The sequence below is a fragment of the Stegostoma tigrinum genome, chromosome 37 (genome assembly GCF_030684315.1).
Source record: "Stegostoma tigrinum isolate sSteTig4 chromosome 37, sSteTig4.hap1, whole genome shotgun sequence".
NCBI classification, from domain to species: domain Eukaryota; kingdom Metazoa; phylum Chordata; class Chondrichthyes; order Orectolobiformes; family Stegostomatidae; genus Stegostoma; species Stegostoma tigrinum.
Window position 1 is genome coordinate 3,132,078 of NC_081390.1, and position 23,131 is coordinate 3,155,208.

Sequence of the window (23,131 nt, forward strand, 5' to 3'; positions counted from 1 at the left end):
CGCATTTCAGAACTTGCAATACCTTTCTCTGTTCCAGCCCTGGCAAGTGCATGGCTGGAAATAGGTTATCACTTGTTCCTCTCAATGGGTGCTCTATTAAGCAGTCTGAGGAAGCTCAGCACGGTGACAGACATCAATGAACCTTCAAGTCATGACTCGCAGAGTAACCGGACCATCTGAGCCTCTTTTCATCATCAAAAACAATTTCAGTGCTCATATGAGTAAACAGCGTGGTCTGGACTCACTTTGACCAAAAAACACCAAAAGCCACAGAGATGCATTAGAGAAGGAGAGTAAAAATAAATGCAGAGAGAAAAGCTTTAAAAATATAAATTGTTCTGACATTATTTGCCACCTCATGCTGAAAACAATGTTTAAATTATATTCTATATGCAAGCTGGCACTTTAAATGTTTGATGAAGAAGGGGTATATTCAAGTCTTAAATACATGATTTTAAACAGATTCCTGATGTTTTATTTTTAAATAGGGAAGGCAATGGCTTGGTGGTATTATCACTTACCTATTAATCCAGAGACCCAGGTGATGTTCTGGGGACCCAGGGTCAAATCCTGCCACAGCGCATGGTGGAATTTGATTTCAGTTAGACTGAAGAATCTACTGATGACCATGAAATCATTGCCCATTGTCGGGAAAAACCATCTGATTCACTCATGCACTTTAGGGAAGGAAATCTACTGCCCTCATCTTGTCTGGCCTACATGTAACTCTAGGCTCACAGCAATATGGTTGACCCTCAACTGCCCCCTGAAATGGCCTAGCATGCCACTCAGAGCAGCCCTGTCGATCCTGCAAAGTCCTCCTCATAAACATCGGGGGGCTAGTGACAAAACTGGGAGAGCTCTGTCACAGACGAGTCAAGGAACAGTCCGACATAGTCATACCCACAGAATCATACCTTACAGAAACTGTCCCAGGCACTACCATCACCATCCCTGGATATCTCCTGTTCCACCAGCAGGACATACTCAGTAGAGAGGGCGGCACAGTGGTATAGAGTCGGGAGGGAGTTGCTCTCAGAGACATCAACATTAACTCAGGACCCAATGAAGTCTCATGGCTTCAAGTTAAACATGGGCAAGGAAAATTCCAGATGATTGCCACATGCCATCCTCCCTAGGGCCATCAATAGCAGCATAATTGTCCTCTATCATAATCTGTAACTCATGGCCTGATATATTCCCCTACTCAAAAATTACCATCAAACCAAGGAATCAACCCTGGTTCAATGGTGAGGACAAGAGGGCATAAGCAGCACCAGGCATACCTGAAGAGGAGCTTTCAATCTGGTACAGCTACCAAACAGGACTACCTGCACACCAAACAGCATAAGCAGCAAGTAACAGACAGAACTAAACAATTCAATGGATTAGATCTAAGCTCTGTGATCCTGCCACATCCTGTTGTGAATGGTGGTGGACAATTAAACAACTCACTGGGGGAGGAGGCTCCACAAATATCCCCATCCTCAATGATGGAACAGCCCAACGTACAGTGCAAAAGATAAGCAATCTTCAGCCAGAAGTGCTGAGCGGATGATCCATCTCAGCATCCTCCAGTGGTCCCCAGCATCGCAGTTACCAGTCTTCAGCCGATTTGATTCACTCCCCGTGATATCAATAAATGGTTGGAGACAATGGATACTGCAAAAGCTACAGGCCCTGACAACTTTCCAGCAATGGTATAAATGATGAGCTGTCCCAGAGCCTGCTGCTCCACTAGCCAAGCTGTTCTAGCAGAGTTACAAGACTGGCATCTACCTGAGAATGTGGAAAATTACCTACGTATGTCCTATATGCAAAAAGCAGGACAAATCCAATCCCGCCAGTTACTGTCCCATCAGTCTCCTATTGATCATCAGTAAAATGATAGATGGTGTCATCAGTAGCGCTATCAAGCAACATCTGCTCAGTAATAACCTGCCCAGCGACGTCCAGTTTGGGTTCCACCAGGGCCACTCAGCTCCTGACCTCATTACAGCCTTGGTCCAAACTTGGATAAAAGAGCTGATTTCCAGAGGTGAGAGTAAGAGTGACAGTCCTTGAAATCAAGACTGTATTCGACTGAGCGTGGCATCAAGAACCCCTAGCAAAACTGGTATTAGGGGCAAACTGTCCAGTGGTTAGAGTCATACTTGACACATAGGAAAATGGTCGTGGTTGTACGAAGTCAGTCATGTCAGGTCCAGGACATCTCTGAAGGAGTTCTTCAGGGTAGTGTCCTAGGCCCAACCATCTTCAGCTACTTCATCATAAAGTCAAGAGTACGGATGTTCACTGATGATTACACAATGTTCAGCACCATTCGTGACTCCTCAGGTACCGAAGCAGTCCATGTTCAAATGCAACAAGATCTAGACAATATCCAGGCTTGGGCTGACAAGTGGCAAGTAACATTCGTGCCACACCAATACCAGCCTGTGACCATCACCAATAAGAGATAATTTAACCACCACACCTTGACATTCAATGGTGTTACCAACACCGAATCCCACACTATCAACAACATGGGGGTTATCATTGATCAGAAACTCAACTGGATTCACCACATAAACACAAGACCAGGCCAGAAGCTGGGAATACTGTGGTGAGTAACTCACCTCCTGACTCTTCAAAGCCTGTCCACCATTTACAAAGCACATGTCAGGAGTGTGATGGAATCATCCCCACCTGCCTGGATGAGTGCAGCTCCAACAACACTCAAGGAGCTTGACACCAAGCAGGACAAAGCAGCCGCTTGATTGGCATTACATTGACAAGCATCCTCTCCCTCACCGGTGACACTCAGTTGCAGCAGTAGTGTACTATCTACAAGATGTGCTGCAGATATTCACCAAAACTCATTCAATAGCACCTTCTGAACCTACGACCACTTCCAGCTAGAAGGACAAGGGCGGCAGATACATGGGAACACCGCCACTCCAAGTTCCTGATTTGGAAATACATTGTTGTTCATTCACTGTCACTAGGTCAAAATTCTGGAATTCCCCACCTAATAGCATTGTGGGTCAACCCACAGCAGAAAGACTGCAGCGGTTCAAGAAGGCAGCTCACCACCACCTTCTCAAGGGCAACTAGGGATGGGCAGTAAATGCTGAGCCCAACCGGCGACATCCACATACCACAAAAAAAATGAATAAAAACAAATTTGTCCATTTGATAATCTATTCCTTATCCCTACTTAAATAAGAGATCGTAGGGACTGCAGATGCTGGAGAATCTGAGATAACAAGGTGTAGAGCTGGATGAACACAGCAGGCCAAGCAGCATCATAGGAGCAGGCGAGCTGATGTTTCGGGCCTAGACCGTTCTTCAGAAATGGCTTCGCAGTGAGGTTAAAATTGTTTCAGCAGGCCAAGCAGCAAAGGAGGAGCAGGAAAGCTGACATTTCGGTGCTGCTTGGCCTGCTGTGTTCATCCTGCTCTACACCTACCTTGTTATCCTGACTTAAATAAGTTGGATATACTATTGACCTTGTCCCAGTGGTTGCCTATGTGTTGCATAAATAACTATTTCAACCGAAATGCCTCAGGTTTTGTGCTTGGACTCCTGCATTTAAGCTAAGGATCAGAGGAGTTTGAATGTCACTCTAGAACAGACACAGGGAGTGGAGACTGCAGTTCTAGTTCTGGTTACCTGTTTATCCAGTTGGACACTCATTCTCAGTGTGTCTGGCCCCTCTTTACCACTTGGTAGATGGCGGAAACTCAAAAATCTCTCCCTGTCCGGTTAGGTTTTGCGTTAATCCTCTAATAACAGTATGCCTAAACTGACACATGTTCAAAATAAAAGCCCATCACTACCTCCTGCAGAGCATTGAGACATGAATAATAAATGACAGCATTGGTAACAATGTCCCAAAAATAGGCAAAAATGGATTGGTATTTTAGAACAGAATAGAATATCCTTCATTATCATTCGTACTCAAGTACAGAAGAAAAGACATACAGTGAAAAGTTTACAATGCCACCTCTCATGGCGTTATCTTAGGTAAAAAGTGTCAAGGTACGAATCTCAGACCTAAAAAGAAAAGGAGTTGCATTACCATACAGTGATTTATAGTATAAGTTAAAGATAAGAGTTAAAAGGATAAACATTAGCGTCAGATCAACAAATTACAAATAAATATTGTATTACAGTAGCACAGCACCAGGCTTCCACACATGGTCTGACTGCCCATGCCACACCCCAGTCCAACAACTGTCCCCACTCTGCTCCAGGCCTCCAGCCTGCTCTGCTCCAGTTCTCAGCTACTCCAGGCCTTCAGCCCACTCCACTCTGACTCTCAGTTGCTCCAGGCCCCCAGCCCACTCCAGCCCTCAGCTGCTGGCCTCCAGCCCGCTCCGCTCCAACTCTCAGCTACTCCAAACCTCCAGCCCACTCCACTCCAGCTGTCAGGTGCTCACGGCCTCCAGTCTGCTCCGCTCGAGCTCTCAGCTACTCCAAACCTCCAGCCCGCTCCGCTCCAGCTCTCAGCTACTCCAGGCCTTCAGCCCGGCCCACTCTGACTCTCAGTTGCTCCAGGCCCCCAGCCCGCTCCGCTCCAGCTCTCAGCTGCTCCAAACCTCCAGCCCACTCCGCTCCAACTCTCAGCTACTCCAAACCTCCAGCCCACTCCACTCCAGCTGTCAGCTGCTCACGGCCTCCGGTCTGCTCTGCTCCAAACCTCCAGCCCACTCCGTTCCAGCTCTCAGCTGCTCCAGGCCTCAGCTACTCCAGCTCTCCAGCCCGCTCCATTCTGGCTCTCAGCTGCTCCAGAAAATGTATTGTTCTCAGAAAAAAAAACACTTTAAAATCTTAGAATGAAAAGATAGGGAGAAAAGGTTGGTGGTTTCTGGTGCAAAAGAGCAGATGTATTGATGAGCCTTGGGCCGAGGAGCCCAAATGCTGCCAATTCCTCTGCTGCCAACTTTAAGTGTTGGTACAAAAGCAAGGTTGCTGCAAAAGCTCAACAGGTTCCTCAAAACTCAGACCTGCTGAGCTTTTCCAGCAACTTTGTTTTTGTTCCTGGTTCACAGCATCTGCAGTTCTTTCGGTTTCTACTGAAGCACAGGTAACTGGTATAAAGATAATGAAAAGTATGTTCACCTTGTGTCCTGTTACCAGCCTGTGACTCCCTCCATTCCATTTACACTCACCTTTAGGGGAAAAGAGTGAAGATGTTACCAATTGTATCATAGTGCTGGCAATTTAATTTCTTTCAAATACAAATCAAAGTGCAGATTGTATTGTAAAAAGTGTGTGCCACTGGCTAGATTGTATCTTCCCAGTTGGAAACTTGCAATATTTGTTACCTTTGCCAGTGTGTGACACTGGGTAACAGTAGTCTGAGAAAGCTCATTGTCACAAATTCTCCTTTGTGATTGCTTTGTCATGGGCCTATTTAGTGATTACTAGAGAATACACCACTGCAAGAGAATCTACAGAAGAAGCGTGTTCTTAGAGAACAAGAAGGTTTATTGTATGATATATCAAGTATAATTACTCAGAACTCAGGCAACTTGTACAGGTACATCTGCACCCTCTGAAAACTCCTTGCTTCCGCCCACAGACCTTCTGTAACTTGAGTAGAATGGGTGGAGCCAATGTTAGAAGAACATCACCCCCCTCAGGATCATTACCTTAGTCAAAATGACACAGTAAGCGGGAAGAATTTTTCATTGAGATTGTGTACTTTAGCCACCGTAGGAGTGAACGCAGAAATGAGCTCTATGCTAAGAAACAGGGGAGAATGTGTGCCTCTTTGGAAGACTGCATTCAGCAAAATTTTCTGAAAGTTTAAGTGAGAGGAGAAAGATTAAAAAAAAAATACACAAGGAGAATTTTTTTACAGAGAGTGGTTCGTGCATGGAATGAACTGCCAGAGGAAGTGGTGGATGCGTGTACAAAACAATACAATCTCCTTTTATTGTCACATGCTTTACATTGTCTGCCTTCTTCTGGCAACTGTTGGAAGAAGTACCTGGGTACAATTCTTGGATACAGCAGAGGAATAAAAGATTTTGCTTAATTACAGATTTGAAAATACGTTATAAATAGGAAAATATTACGAGTTTAATGTTACAGTGTTCTAAGGTAGGGATTGTCCCCTCCATCGGTCTCTGCCCAGAGCTTGCTGCCTGTGCACTTGTCCGGGGCTTCCTTCCCGCACTGTTCTGGCCTCGAGGCCCTCAAGCTGCTCCACGGCTCACTGCCAATGGCGGTCTGCCTGCAGGTGCCAGAGCACAAGGACATACTGGCCGTGCCGATTCTGCCATGGGATGCATCCCATGCTCTCTCCTGTCCACTACAGGATTCGGCCCGTGCTCTCTCTCCCTCCACCACAGGACTCGGCCTATGCTCTCCCCATCCACGGCAGGACTTATCTCGTGCTCTCCCCATCCACGGTGAGACTCGGCCCATGCTCTCTCCCATCCATGATGGGACTCGGCCCATGCTCTCTCCCATCCACCACAGGACTCGGCCCATGCTCTCTCCCATCCACGGAGGGACTCGGCCCGTGCTCGGTTGCACCCAGCACAGGACTCGGCCCATGCTCTCTCCCATCCATGGCGGGACTCTGCCCATGCTCTCTCCATCCACCAAGGGACTCCGCCCATTCTCTCCCCATCCACGGCAGGACGCAGCCCGTGCTCTCTCCCATCCATCATGGGACTCGGCCCATGCTCTCTCCCATCCATCATGGGACTCGGCCCATGCTCTCTCCCATCCACAGTGGGACTCAGCCCATGCTCTCTTCCATCCACGGTGGGACTCGGCCCATGCACTCTTCCATCCATGGCGGGACTCGGCCCATGCTCTCTCCCATCCACGGAAGGACTTGGCCCATGCTCTCCCCATCCATGGCAGGACTTGGCCAGTGCTCTCTCCCATCCATCATGGGACTCGGCCCATGCTCTCTCCCATCCATGGCGGGACTCGACCCATGCTTTCCTCCATTTACCACAGGATTCAGCCCATGCTATCCCTCATCCACTGTGGGATTCAGCCCATGCTATCTCCCATCCACCATGGGGCTCAGCCCCACCTACCATGGGATTCAGCCCACGCTATCCCTCATCCATCGTGGGATTCAGTCCATGCTCTCTCCCATCCACCATGGGACTCGACCCATGCTCTCCCTCATCCACCGTGGGACTCGACCCATGCTCTCCCCCATCCACCGTGGGACTCGACCCATGCTCTCCCCCATCCACTGCGGGATTCAGCCCATGCTATCCCTCATCAACCACGGGGCTTGGCCCGTGCTCTCTCCCATCCACCACAGGGCTCGGCCCCATCCACCACAGAGCTCAGTCCGTGCTCTCTCCCATCCACTGGAGGACACAACCCATGCTCTCTCCCATCCACTGGGGGACTCACCACATGCTTTCTCCCGTCCACTGGGGGACTCGGCCCATGATCTCTCCCATCCACCATGGGGCTTGGCCCGTGCTCTCTCCCAGCCACCCTGGGGCTTGGCCCATGCTGTCCCCATCCACGATGGACCTCGGCCCATGCTCTCGCCATCCACGACGGGACTCGGCCCATGCTCTCTCCCATCCACGATGGGACTCAGCCCATGCTGTCTCCCAACCACCACAGGACTCGGCCCATGCTCTCTCCCATCCACGGCAGGACTCGGCCCATGCTCTCCCCATCCATGGTGGGACTCGGTCCGTGCTCTCTCCCATCCATCACAGGGCTTGGCCCATGCTCTCTCCCATCCATCACAGGGCTTGGCTCATGCTCTCTCCCATCCACTGCGGGGCTTCGCCCATGCTCTCTCCCACCCATCATGGGGCTCGGCCCGTGCTGTCCCCCATCCTCATCAGGTCTTGGCCCATGCTCACTCCGGCCCACTCACTCTGCAGCTCCAATCTTCCGTGTGGGGATGTAGGGAGAACCACAAAGAGGAGAGAAAACAAAGGAGGAAAAAATGGTGAAAGTGACTGGCGAGCAGAGGAGCTCCAAACAGAACATCCCAATCTGCCGCCACCTTGTTTGTTACAACAACTAAGAGACATTTGGATAAGTCCATGAATAGGAAAGCCTTGAAAGATATGGGCCAAATGGGACTAGGCTAGTTTTGGGATATCTGGTCAGCATGGACTGGTTGGACTAAAGGGTCTGTTTCCATGCTGTATGACTCTATGACAGTGACTCTATGGCTGAAAGCTCTTAAAGGGAGTTTTATAGATATCCACCAAAAAACAAGTTTTTTTTAAATGTGCACATCTGAATATAAAGTTAAGAGGGCAGAAGTTCTGTTCTTCACTTCACCCCTTGCTGTTGACAAATATAGAACCTTACTTAATCGTTTCCCTCCCATCTGATTGTCCTTTGCCTCTTTGATCACATTCTTTGTCCCTCATCCTCCAATTGTCCAAGTCATTCCAGTCCTTTGGCCCCAACTTTCCATTAATCACTTGATTCCTCCCTGCCAATTGCATACCTCCTTCCTGATAACTCTAAAAATGAAGCTGCTCTTTGCCAGTGAGCTGCCTGGAGATTTCCACTGTCACATAAATGACATTCAATACTGGGTGCACTGTGGAGCTACCCATTGTGGTGCAGGGATTACATCCCCTGAACCCAAGCTAGCAAAGCCCACCCTCCAGGTCAAAACCACGAATAAATCACAGAATGATCCCTAAATGGAATTAAATTTAGGCATTGTGCAAAAAAAGTAGAATTGTTCTGTTCTTATCTCATCACAGAGGGTGTTAAAATCACACACAAGATTATACTTTTCATACCAATATATTAGGCTAATTCAGCAGCTCAGATAAGATAACCACAAGGGTGTGAAAATATCTATCAACACTGTAATTGCTCAGTATTTCATTATAGTTTAGTCCAAAACAGCACTTAAAGGTATCAACATATCCCTTGTAATATGATCCTTTATTTTAACACCTCCAAGGATTTGCCTCAAACTCCCTGGCTAATTGTAGAAGTTATCTTTTCTTTGAGAGGTGGCTGACACATGACAAGGAAAAGGGGAGTAATTACTGTTTTGACAATTAGATACAAGAGGGTCTTGACAGAAAGCATTTGGAACTCAAAGGGCAGGGGAATATGCCATGGAGAGATGGGCTCAGAGACAAAGCAGATTGGCAAGAATTATGACACTGAGTCAAGTCAAGTTCTACTCCTCTGGGAGCAGCAATAGAAGCAGCAGAGAGACCCCCAACTCCACAGAGAAGACATTCTCAAGGTTTCACCCCAATGGCTTTAACATGAAAAGAAGAACCAAAGTGAAAGTTGAATTTATGTTTCATGTTTCGTCAGGTTGCCTCCGTGATGTTTTATAACACAAGAAAGCGTCACTGATTGGTGTACAGAAAGCTCCAATACTATAATAATTCTTTTCAGGTTTAGTCTGAATACTGAATTGCCCGACTGGGGCAGCTTGCAAGGATTTCTAGCTGTGTTATACCATCTCCTATTCTTCCTTCACTTTTTCATAGCATGTAGTTGGCTACCTGTCCCTAATTGCCCTTCATGCCAGGCCATTTCAGCACACAGTTCAGAGTCAATCTTATTGTTGTGGGCCCAGAGTCACGTACAGACAACACTGTACAGAGATGACAGTTTTCCTTCCCTCAAGGCCATTTGTGAATCAGATGGAACTTTTTTTACAACAACTGATTATTTTTGTCATGGTCCATAAGACCATAAGACCGTAAGACATAGGAGTGGAAGTCAGACCATTCGGCCCATCAGGTCCACTCCGCCATTTAAATCATGGCTGATGGGCATTTCAACTCCACTTCCCTGCACTCTCCCCGTAGCCCTTGATTCTTTGTGATGTCAAGAGTTTGTTGATCTCTGCCTTGAAGGCATCCAACGTCCCGGCCTCCACTGCACTCCGTGGCAATGAATTCCACAAGCCCACCACTCTCTGGCTGAAGAAATGACATCTCATTTCAGTTTTAAATTTACCCCCTCTAATTTTAAGGCTGTGCCCACGGGCCCTGGTCTCCCCGCCTAACGGAAACAATTTCCTATCGTCCACCCCTTCTAAACGATACATTATCTTGTAAGTTTCTATTAGATCTCCCCTCAACCTTCTAAACTCTAATGAGTACAATCCCAGGATCCTTAGCCGTTCATCATATGTTAAACCTACCATTCCAGGGATCATCCATGTGAATCTCCACTGGACATGCTCCAGGGCTAGTATGTCCTTCCTGAGGTGTGGGGCCCAAAATTGGACACAGTATTCTAAATGGGGCCTAACTAGAGCTTTATAAAGCCTCAGAAGCACATCGCTGCTTTATATTCCAAACCTCTTGAGATAAACAACAACATCACATTCGCTTTCTTAATTATGGACTCGACCTGCAAGTTAACCTTTAGAGAATCCTGGACCAACACTCCCAGATCCCTTTGTACTTCTGCTTTGCGAATTTTCTCACCATTTAGAAAATAGTCCATGCCTGTATTCTTTTTTCCAAAGTGCAAAACCTCACATTTACTCACATTGAATTTCATCAGCCATTTCCTGGACCATTCTCCTAAACCGTCTAAATCTTTCTGCAGCTTCCCCACCTCTTCAGTACTACCTGCCTGTCCACCTATCTTTGTGTCATCGGCAAACTTCACCAGAATTCCCCCAGTCCCTTCATCCAAATCATTAATGTATAAGGTGAACAGCTGTGGCCCCAACACTGAACCCTGTGGGACACCACTCGTCACCGGTTGCCATTCCGAAAAAGAGCCTTTTATCCCAACTGTCTGCCTTCTGTCAGACAGCCAATATTCAATCCAAGCCAGTAGCTCACCTCGAACACCACAGGCCCTCACCTTGCTCAGCAGCCTCCAGTGAGACACCGTATCAAAGGCCTTTTGGAAGTCTAGATAGATAACATCTACTGGTTTTCCCTGGTCTAACATACTTGTTACCTCTTCAAAGAATTCTAACAGGTTTATCAGGCACGACCTCCCCTTACTAAATCCATGCTGACTTGTTCTCATCTGACCCTGCACTTCCAGGAATTTAGAAATCTAATCCTTAACAATGGATTCTAGAATTTTACCAACTACCGAGGTTAGGCTAATCGGCCTATAATCGGTCATGATCACGGAGATTCCTTTTTCAATTTCACACATTATTAACAGAATCCAAATTCCATCAGCTGCCAGAATGGAATTTGAAACCCTGTCCTCACAACATTAGCCTGGGTCTTTGGGTTACTAGCCTAGCAAGGAGCAGAAGATGCTTTTGCATTCCGGAAAGGGGGAAAACTGGTTGAAATGACTCCTTAACATGGTGTACTGCAAAAGGAGAACTGCATAGAACCATTGGTTCTGCATTCTTAAGATTTTCACTCCTGGAAGGGCAAAGGCAGTAGCTGCGTGGAATACCTTCAGCAACAAATTACCCTCTAAGTCACACAATGTCCTGACTTGGACACATATCTGTGTTCCTTTATTGTCAACTCCCCTTGTAACCATATGCCTCAAGTAGCTACCTACCACCCTGCAACATTCCAAGAAGGAATTCAAGTTGGCACTGACACTGGGCTACTGCGAGCTGTCTGCAAGTAGATCTTATTCTCACATTTCTTACAAATGTTCTGTACTTTTCAACCTAAATTCTAAGCCTGTAAAAATTACTAATAATGTTATTTTTTACCTTGTTAATGTTGATCTTGCTTTGCATACCTCCTATACAGCCACAACCTTGCATGCAGCATCCTGTGATCTGTATGTCCTTGTTTGCTGTGATCTGCCTGTGGTTCTCGCAAAACAAAACTTTTTACTGTACTCGGATACATGTGACTACAAACAGTCAAATCAATTCAGGTTGAACTTGAAAACAACTTAGCAATCAAACACTTAAGTGGCCAGCAGATCTACATCTTGACCAAAAGTCCCAGGACAGCGATGTCCTGGCCTGCCAACATCTGACGGACAAATGGAGGTTGGCAGCCACTGTGAGCAGAAATGAAATGTACTAGGTCCAGGGAGCTGGCCAGAGAACAGCACTGAAGACTGGGGCCAGCAGGAAGGTACAAGATTTCCTGTGGAATAGCAGGATGAATCTTGAAGAGAGCAGGGTCAAAATGTTCAGAGACAAGGCTTTCAACAGCCACCTATCTGCCCCACTCTGGTGGCTCCAATTGCCACAAATGTTGGGGTAGATTGGGCCCTCCTCCAACATAAGTCCAGCAGCAGGCAGACGACTTTATTCCCCTGTGCATCACTTTGCTTTCTCACTGGGAACAAAGTTAATCAAGCCCTTGGCAGGCCAATTGTCAATTAAAAGCCATAACTGGTGGCAATAACTGAGATGGTGGGAAGTGGGAATGTATTTCAATGATGTTAGCTCACCTAGTTATTTGTTCTTTCCACCATTTTTCCCAACACTATAAGGGAAGTGAAAAGTGAGGCCACTATTTCAAGAAGAGGGGCTGGTCATATAGGACTGAGATGAGGAGAAAATGTCTTCCCTCGAAGGGTTTTGTGAATCTTTGGAATTATTGCCCACAGAGAGCTATGGATGATCAGTCACCATATTCAAGTCTCAGCTTGAAAAAACTCTGGGAACTATTAGATTTCACTAAGATGGGGATAGTGCAGAATGGCTGTACAAGTTTATATTTCCTCTGGTATAGAAGATTAAAGTGTTCTTTTTCATTTTCTGTTGGGACATGGACAAGGCCAGCATTCATTGCCCATTTACAATTGTTCATTGAGTTCAGTGAAGAGTAAACCATTTTGATTGCCAGACCAGCTAAGATATAAGGGGACATTAGTGTACCAGATGGATTTTTGCAGCAATTGATAACAGTGTCATAATCACCATTACTGAGTTTAGCTTCCAATTCCAGATATACTTTTTAAATAATTGAACATAATTCCACCAACTGCTTTAGTGAGGTTTATATCCAAGTCTCCAAAATATAAGAATATAGGCAATAGAAGCAGGAGAAGGCCACTTGGCCCCACCATATGCAACTCAACCAGATCCTGGCTGATTATTTTTCCCAACACCATTTTCCCACAACTCATATCGTTTGATGCCTTTAATATTTCAAAATCTATCATTCTCTACCTGTAATGAACATGGTCAACATTATCACTGGTCTCTGGATTATTTAGTGACTTATTTTCCACCATTTCCCTAATGGAGGTGTTTAAAATAATTGAAGGTCCAGATAAGATAGATGAAGTGAAATTATTTATTTGAGTGGGTGAGCTCAGAAGAAAGGAGAAATAATTTCAGATTGGGGTGAGTCCATTCAGTGATGGCACAAGCAAATACTTCTAGACAAAACTTGGTGGAAATGTGGAACCTTCTTCTCAAAAAGGCTGTTGCAGAAGAGTCAATAGTAGATTTTTGACAGGGACCGTTATGGAACAAGATGGCCAAATGGCTAATGCAGAGACCAGCCAAGGTCTCACTACACTGCAGTATGTGCTCGCTGAATACATTCCTTCTAGTTTCTGTATTCCGAAGAAAAATATTGAATTATTATTCCTCTCTCCCAACCGGCTTTCTTTCCTAAGTTATTTAATTGGAGCTATGTTAATTTATTTCAGTGCCTCAGCCCAACTTTCTATATTTGGGTTTCCATAGTAACTGTAGTTAAAGCTGACACCACTTTAATGCCTTACCAGGAAGGGGTGTCTCACTGTCAAGTTTCCACCATCTTGAGCTGCTTCAAAAGACTGGACCTTAGCAATTGTGGCTGTTATGTCTCATGTTAGCAATCAAATTCTTCATCAATGCCAGGAGGTCCTGATCAGCAACACCAAGAAATCTTCGCTCAAATTAGCCCAAAGTGATTTTATTTAAAATATGGGCTGAATGAAATTTGAATGAAATTGAACAAGATTTTCTTCTGCTCTGCCCTATCTTTCTGTCTTACACACTAACTATCTGTCTCTCTTTCATGAGTGATTAATCACTTGAGATTTAAAAACTTTCAATAGATTTCGTTAACACATTTTTCACTGTCAAGTGGCTGTAAATAAGACCTGAGATAGATTATTCGAAGATTCTTCTCAGGTGAAGCGTGTACAGGATTGAGGGGCTGAATAGCTTACTCCTGTATGATTTCCTACCTAACTCTTAAAGTCTGTCCTTGGTTGACACTGGATAAGTGGCTATGAGGACACAGTGAGTGGTCATAAAATGCTCATTGATTATTGTTAAAAAAATTGACTTTCAGAAAGATCGTTCAGGGAAGGAAATCTACTGTACTTACTTGATCTAGCCGACATGTAAAACCAGACCCAAAACAATGCAATTACCTCCTTTAGTATGTGCATACTAATGTACACATACAACATGTACAATTTTCACTGGGGAAGATGAGTTGACTTTGAATGAATAGAGGGGCTAAGATTTGCTATTTAGGTAATTTTGGGATAGTGACCCTGAATGTGCATGGGAGTGAACTGGGATCACGAATTGGCATTGAGTTGGAAAATGGGCTGTGCAGGTGATTGGGAAGAATGTATTTGCATTGTGATACCATAAAGGTGTAGTTCAGCGGAAGGTGAGGTGTGTGAGCATAACAGTGTCAGAAGCAACTGGGGCAAAGTCTCAGAGAACAGAGGTGGAACATCAGCCCGGCACTCGTTTGCCATGTGGCCATCTATACTCTGTTTCTGGGATCAACAATCTTGACTCTACCTGGCCCAGACTTCCCCAGTGAAAATTGCACATATTATATGTGTATATTAGTATGCACTTGCTAAAGGAGGTAAATGCGCTGCTGTGGGTCTGGTTTTACATGTAGGCCAGACCAGGTAAGTATGATACATTTCCTTCCCTAAGGATCTTTCTGGAAGCCATGTCTTTTTTTAACAATAATCAAAGAGCATTTCATGGCCAACATCACTGAGACTAACTCTCAAATGCAGGTTTTACTCATTGAATTTAAATTTCACCAGCTTGGAATTGATGGGATTTGAACCATATGCCTACAACATTAGGCTGGCCCTCCTGATCTCTAATCAAGAAACATGACCACTATACTGCCATCTCCCTATCCTAAACATTCTAAGTCCATGAATTGGTTCACAATACTGGTGAAATTACTTAGTTCATACAATAGATTTATAGAATTCCCTACAGTGTGGAAGCAGGCCCATCAAGTATACATTCTGAAGAGCATCCCACCCAGACCACACCCCTACCCTATCCCTGTAACCCTGCATTTTCCATAGCTAATCCACCTAATCTACACATCCCTGGACACTATGGGTAATTTATCATGGCCAATCCACCCTAATCTGTGCATGTTTGGGCTGTGGGAGGAAACCAGAGCACACAGAGGAAACCCACGCAGATACAGGGAGAATGTGCAAACTCCGCACAGACAGCCCGCCAAGGCTGAAATCGAACCCGGGTCCCTGGTGTTGTGAGGCTGCAGTGCTAACCACTGAGTGACAGTGCTGCCCTAACTAAATTACTTCCAAAGGAATCACACTGAAGTATTCTATAGTCTTCTGAAGAATTCCTTACCTTCTGATTTTCTCAGTGATAAAGCTTTCGTTATTAACTCTTGATTCTAGAGGTTTCAGTCTCTTGTTCTAGTTATTTTTCCAAAATTTCCAGGCTAATCTGCTTGTTGTTTTCTTTAATTTAAGGTCCTGTGAAAAACCAATGTTTATTCATCCGTTCATTTCAATTTAGACAATCTTCAAATTTATGTTCCCTCACAAAATTCATACTGAGATTAATACTTCCTCACATTCCACATGGTCAATGATGAAGTTAGTTTTTTACATTGCTTACAGCATCAGCCTAGCTGAGTATCATTTACTTCAGCTATCTCTTAGCTGCACACCACACAAATTCCAAACTGCAACTAACTTTCTCAAATACCCAGATAATTTGAAAACATTAAGCCTTCCTAAATTCCACCCATCTGCACAACAGTGTAACCTATTCAGAGCTTTGCTCAAACCAACCTTGAAGTTAACTATTCCTCTTGTGCAATTTCTTCTCTGATCCAATGAAGTAAATAGGTATTATAACCTTTCCAGTTTCACTAAATGCTTTTAAGTTACTTTGGTCCAACTTCACAAAACAAAGTATCACTTTGCAATACCTTCAATGTAAGCAAGGCAAACCTCAAGTTTAGTTTGAGAAACCTGATCAGCTTGGACAAGTTGGACCAAGGGGTCTGCTTCTGTGCTGTATGACTCTTATGGCTTTGTAACCCTAATTAAGCAAGCCCACTTGCTGTTCTGTACACCTACCTTTCTTGCTGTTGAACTCTCAACCCATCAAGACTCATTGAAGTCTGAGAGGCTCCAACTTGCTTTAAACTCATTTATTCTATTTTTATAGTTAAACTTTACTTGCTAAAATTAAATACTATGCACTAAACACACCAGAGGTATCCACAACACTGTTAGAACTTGTTAATTCTCCCACTCTGTCCAGATAATTATTTTCCAAATACATGAACATTGTTAAGATACTTATCTCTCTCTTTGAGGTTTCTATATTTTATTTTAAACAATTTCTTGCCATATCTACCTTGCCATCTCTAAACAGTACTACCTCCTGTTTGAGAGATAATGGGAACTGCAGATGCTGGAGAATTCCAAGATAATAAAATGTGAGGCTGGATGAACACAGCAGGCCAAGCAGCATCTCAGGAGCACAAAAGCTGACGTTTCGGGCCTAGACCCTAGACCCAAGCGGAGGCTTGGGGACCGCTTTGCAGAACACCTCCGCTCAGTTCGCAACAAACAACTGCACCTTCCAGTCGCAAACTATTTCCACTCCCCGTCCCATTCTCTAGATGACATGTCCATCATGGGCCTCCTGCACTGCCACAATGATGCCACCCGAAGGTTGCAGGAACAGCAACTCATATTCCACCTGGGAACCCTGCAGCCTAATGGTATCAATGTGGACTTCACCAGTTTCAAAATCTCCCCTTCCCCTACTGCATCCCTCAACCAGCCCAGTTCGTCCCCTCCCCCCACTGCACCACACAACCAGCCCAGCTCTTCCCCCCCCACCCACTGCATCCCAAAACCAGTCCAACCTGTCTCTGCCTCCCTAACCGGTTCTTCCTCTCACCCATCCCTTCCTCCCACCCCAAGCCGCACCCCCAGCTACCTACTAACCTCATCCCACCTCCTTGACCTGTCCGTCTTCCCTGGACTGACCTATCCCCTCCCTACCTCCCCACCTATACTCTCTCCACCTATCTTCTTTACTCTCCATCTTCGGTCCGCCTCTCCCTCTCTCCCTATTTATTCCAGTTCCCTCTCCCCATCCCCCTCTCTGATGAAGGGTCTAGGCCCGAAACGTCAGCTTTTGTGCTCCTGAGATGCTGCTTGGCCTGCTGTGTTCATCCAGCCTCACATTTTATTATCTACCTCCTGTTTTCCACCTTCATGACTTCCAATAGGAATTGAGCTCGACCCATCATCTTTTCTCTTTTAAGTTGCTTGTGTGAACTGAGTCACATTGGATTTTTAATTATGCGGCGAACAGAGAAGAAAAGTAGTGGTATGTTGGCCTTCCCAGCAAGAGGATTCTAGTACAGGAACAGGGATGTCTTTCTGCAATTGTATCTGGCCTTGGTGAAATCACAGCTGGAGTATTGTGTGCTGTTCTGATCTCCTTATCTGAGGAAGAATGTTCTGGGTGTGGGCGGAGCGCAATGAAGGTTTACTGACCTGATTCCTGTGATGATGGAATTGATCTGAGAGTGATCTAATAGAAACCTATAAAATAATAACTGGACTAAATAGGGTAAACACAGGAAGAATGTTGTTGCTAACCAGGGAGTCCAGAGCCAGAAGTCACTCTCAGGATATGAATTTCTTCACTCAGGGAATGATTCGTCTGTGGAATTCTCTGCCACAGAAAACATTTGTGGTTAAAATATTCAATCCTTTCAAGAAGGATTTATATATAGTCCTTAAGGCTAAAGGGATCAAAGGGTATGGAGAGATCATATTGAATGGCAGAACAGACTTAAACGGCCGAATGGCCAATTCCTGTTCCACTAGTCTGTTTCTGTTTATTTCTTAACCTTAGCAATTCTGAAATAACATATGTTTGTAAAACTTGAACAGAGTCACAGATAAGTGAATTGCGATTTCTTCTCTGATGGGAACCGGTTGGGTGTGTGTGACTTAATTCTTGAGGCAACTCAGAAGTATCCAGACTAATCACACACCATTCTGGTGCAATGTTGTGGTATTTTATTGGTCCCAGTACGTTAATTAAACTTAATAACACTGAAAATTGCCATCCACCAACCGGTATTCAGCGAGTGTAAAACTGTCTGGTCTGGCTGGGAGCTGCTGTTTTTTGCTGGTCAACTTTATTTGAAATATTTTTCCATTCTCATTGTTACATGCACTGTACATGGTTGCAAGCCCTTGCAAACTTGAATAAAAATGCCAGAAACAATACAAAAATCTTTCTGGGAAACCACAACCTAGTGATGGGACCCGGAGAGTGTTTTGGTTGCATGGTGAGTGACAGGTGGATATTGTAATGCCTTGCTGATGAGCACCAATCAGCTGATCCCTTTCTGCCTTGTTGTCATCTGGCTCTCTCAGTAAAGATGAATTTGATTGACAGATGCATCAAGGTCACAGTTTATTGGTTTCTGCAAAAGAGCCAGATATGCCAATTTAGACAGAGAGTGACAAAAAGTTTCCATCTAAATGGAATAATTTTACTACAGGGAATTCTAGGCCAAGGAAGAACGGAGGCAGCAGTTTTAACAAGGGCTGAATGACAAACATATACGACACTTAAAGGCTGACAGAACATTGACTTTGACACTTCACTGGGGAGCTATGAAATAAACAATAGGGAGAGAATTGAATTACAACCAGAGAAGAACACATACTAAAGAAGGAATTGGTTCAGGGCAGACAGCATTCTCAACTATAAAACAAATAAGTCAGCCTTAACATCGAGCAGATTTTTTTTAAACTTCCCCTTGCTATTCCACATGGAATTTCTATCAGACACTAGCACTGATGTTTATCATCTTTCTACTACAGTACACACCAGTTAATGGGCCCCCTTGTTAATGACAATTTCTCTTTTTAAAATGGAACATTTGTTCAGGCACTGATTTATTCCCTGAGTGTTCAGTGACTGCTTAATACAAATGATTGGATAAATCGGCCCATTCAAGAGGGTACTATAAAACTGAGCCCTGGCTACTGAGATGAGAAGACTTACATGCAATTAGGAGGCACAGAATGTGTGTGTGTAACAAAGTTCTTGATTTTCAATGTAAAATAACGTACAAGGATTTGACAAATCTCTTTGAACAAGGTCCAACAAAACTAGTACAGGAGTATCGGACTCAATGGCCTCCTGCTGTAAGACTCGATGAACTCTCATTCCTGTATTGCTTTTCATAGCCCCGGGATGCTTCCCAGCCAATGAGCTAATTTGAGGTGCAGTCGCTATTGTAAATATGGAAAATATGAACACCTCACTCCCGGTAACACCATGGGGGATCTTGATAGTCATTCATTTTCAATATAAATTCCTAATATCAGTTCATATTAGATGGAATTAAAGAAATGCATGACACAGTAATCGTCTGTGGATTAGTGGATAATAATGTTGGTATTTCAATATAGTTGCCAATAATAAAATCTGTTTCAGCTCTTAAAAGATTTAAATTGAATGTTCCTCTTGAGCCTGTTGGAAGAACTGATGCAAATTGTGTCTGGAAAATTTCAGCAGCAGTTGTAACAGGATATAACAGGATGCTGTTATGGAAATGAGAGAAGTGTGGCATGCCTGGGCTGACTGATATATTCACTGTCTGTGAGGATCCAAGCTGGAAACATTCCAGTTATGTTTTCTCTCTAAAGGAAATATAGAAGGTAACCTATGGGTGGCCGGTGAGAAATGATATTATTATGAGTGGACTTTATATATAACGAAGCCACAAGTGTTTAATGTCCCGTTAACCTGAACACCATATTGCATTTATACTGATGGTGCTGATCAGAAAGACAATTAAAATAATGAGAAATGTCAGCCCACATTTCATACAACAGGGAGTTTCCTTATAATATTTTTTCTTCCTTTTTTCAATTTGTGGTGTTATTGCCTCTGAATGTCTTAGGATCTGACTGCCACAATGATGGAACGTTGATAAGTTCCTAGAAACCCCCTTAGATACAATCTACTAAAGTGGGTTCTCAGCCATCTTTTCTCTTTCAGTGGATGAAGCGCTGGCTATAATCGATCAACTCAGCAAGAATGAGAACAGTAAAGCATGAAGCGTTGCTGTGTTCTGGCATAACGTCAAGTTAGCATGGTCCCACTCTTTCACTATAGAGAGAAAGACACCATTGATGATAAGTTTAACCTGAGGGTCGTCACATTCTCAGGCAACGGGCAAAGATGAGAAGGTGGGTCCTTCATGGTGACCATGGCTGGTGCAGGAATTGACCCCATGTTTTGACATCTTTCACCAGCTAACCAGCCAACTGAGCGAACCAACCTCCTGTCGAGCTAATATTGTAGAACTGATAGATAGACTTACACTCATTGTATTGTTAAAATGAAATAAATCGAGTGGCATTAAACTGTTGGTATCATATCTATTGTGATGATGGACTCATGCTGTTGTGCTAATGATTTAGCATCGAAGGCTTTGCAAGAAAATTTTTTTTCTGAAGAAGGGCCTAGGTCTAAAATGTCAGCTTTCCTGCTCCGCTGATGCTGCTTGGCCTGCTGAATTCCTCCAGATCTACACCTTGTTATCTCAGATTCTCCAGCATCTGCAGTTCCTACTATCTCACGTTCAACAACAAGCAGGCCCCCACCACCCCAGCTGCCAGCTATTACACAGGGGCAGTGTGAGAGGGAGAGAAAAAAGGAAAACAGATTGAAGGCACATTAGTGCCACAGACGAAGAAGGCGGTGTTATTGTAAACTTTTACATAAAGATTGGTGGGTGTACCTTTACTGCATCTGTTTGTGTCTCTGTGTGTGGAAGTGCTTGATGCATTGTCACACCATCCTGCAGAAGATCATGGCTACACTATATAATTGAGGTACGTACAAAGAGCCAATGACACCAGTTTCAACCAGGCAGAATCAATGTGTACATATAAAGTCATCACACATAAAGACTTGGAATACTGCGTCCAGTTCTGGTCGCCCTATTATAGGAAAGATGTGGATGCTTTGGAGAGGGTTCGGAGGAGGTTTACCAGAATGCTGCGTGGACTGGAGGGCTTATCTTATGAAGAGAAGTTGACTGAGCTCGGTCTCTTTTCATTGGAGAAAAGGAGGAGGAGAGGGGACCTAATTGAGGTATACAAGATAATGAGAGGCATAGATAGAGTTGATAGTCAGAGACTATTTCCCAGGGCAGAAATGGCAAGCACGAGGAGTCATAGTTTTAAGCTGGTTGGAGGAAAGTATAGAGGGGATGTCAGAGGCGGGTTCTTTACACAGAGAGTTGTGAGAGCATGGAATGCGTTGCCAGCAGCAGTTGTGGAAGCAAGGTCATTGGGGTCATTTAAGAGACTGCTGGACATGCATATGGTCACAGAAATTTGAGGGTGCATACATGAGGATCAATGGTCGGCACAACATTGTGGGCTGAAGGGCCAGTTCTGTGCTGTACTGTTCTATGTTCTATGTTCTATGTTCTATGTACAGCACAGAAACAGACCCTTCAGTCCAACTCAACCATGCTGACTAGATATATTATTTTAATCCAGTCCCATTTGGCCTGCATGTCTCTAAACCATTCCTATTCATAAACCCAGCCAGATGCCTTTTACATGTTGAAATTGTACCCAGCCTCCACAACCTCTTCTGACAGCTCATCCATTCATGCACACCCTCTGCATGAAAATGTTGCTCCTTAGGTCCCTGTTAAATTCCCCCCCACTCTCCTTAATTCTATGCCCTCTAGTTGTGGACTTCCCCACCTCCTTCACTGTCCACTACATCTCCAATTTTGATTTCATCAGCAAACTTGCTAACATGGCTTTGTGTGCCAGAGCATCTTTGATGCTCCTGGATGAGGACCCCAAACGTTTGGATCCTTCTCTGTGCAAACTTGTTGCTGCCAGGGCTGTCCAACAGTGACTGTATCTCTGCTACCTTCAGAGAGATTGAATGATACAGAGTGGTCATGGTGTATGCATTCTATAGGATTTAACACTCCATATTTCAGGAAATAAATTACCTATGTTGTTCCCCATTATCTGTGAACAATGAGTGGTGACAGGTTGAGTCACTTACTCCATGCAATCTAGGTGCGGGACGAACTATTTTCATCCCATTTCCAGCATGCTGAGAGGTGACAGTAAGTACTTCTTCTCCAGCAGCTCCCAGCTTCAGACTGAATGTGTCAGTAAGCCCTATATACCTACATCTCCTTCCTATTGGTCTATCCTGTTAACTACAAAGAAATCACACTTCTCCTAGTCATCTATGTTCGCCTACCTGTCCTTCAGATCCAGACGGTGAACATGCCTCCCATTGTCATTCACATAATTCCCTGAAATGGAAAACACCCTTCTCATGTTACTTCTTTCCATGGTTTATACTTTCATCTATTCTAAACCTTGCTGTACACTTTCATAATTGCATAGTGCCTTTGCCCAGAGCCTGTGACTCCTGTAAGATTCAAGGGAGAGTGCAAGAAAGTATGCTGGGACAGCACCAGGTGTACCTAAAAATGAGGTGTCAATGTCCTGAATCTACCAAACAGGACCACTCATATGTCAAACAGCAGAAGCAGCAAGTGATAGGCAGAGCTAAGCAATTCCACAAAGGATAGATCCACACTCTGCAGTCCTGCCACATCCAGTCGTGAATGGTGGTGGACAATTAAACAACTCACAGGAGGAAGAAGGTCCACAAACATCCGCATCCTCAATGATGGAAGAGCCCAGCACATCAGCGCAAAAGATAAGGCTGAAGAATTTGCAACGATCGATAGCTAGAAATGCCGAGTGGAGGATCCTCGTCTGGTGATCTCCAGCATGACAAATACTAGTCTTCGGCAAGTTCAATTCACTCATGTGGTTTCAAGAAACAATTGGAGGCACTGGGTACTACAAAGACTATGTGCCCTGATAATATTCCAGCAAAAATACTGATGATGTGTTCTTCAGAACTTGACACTCC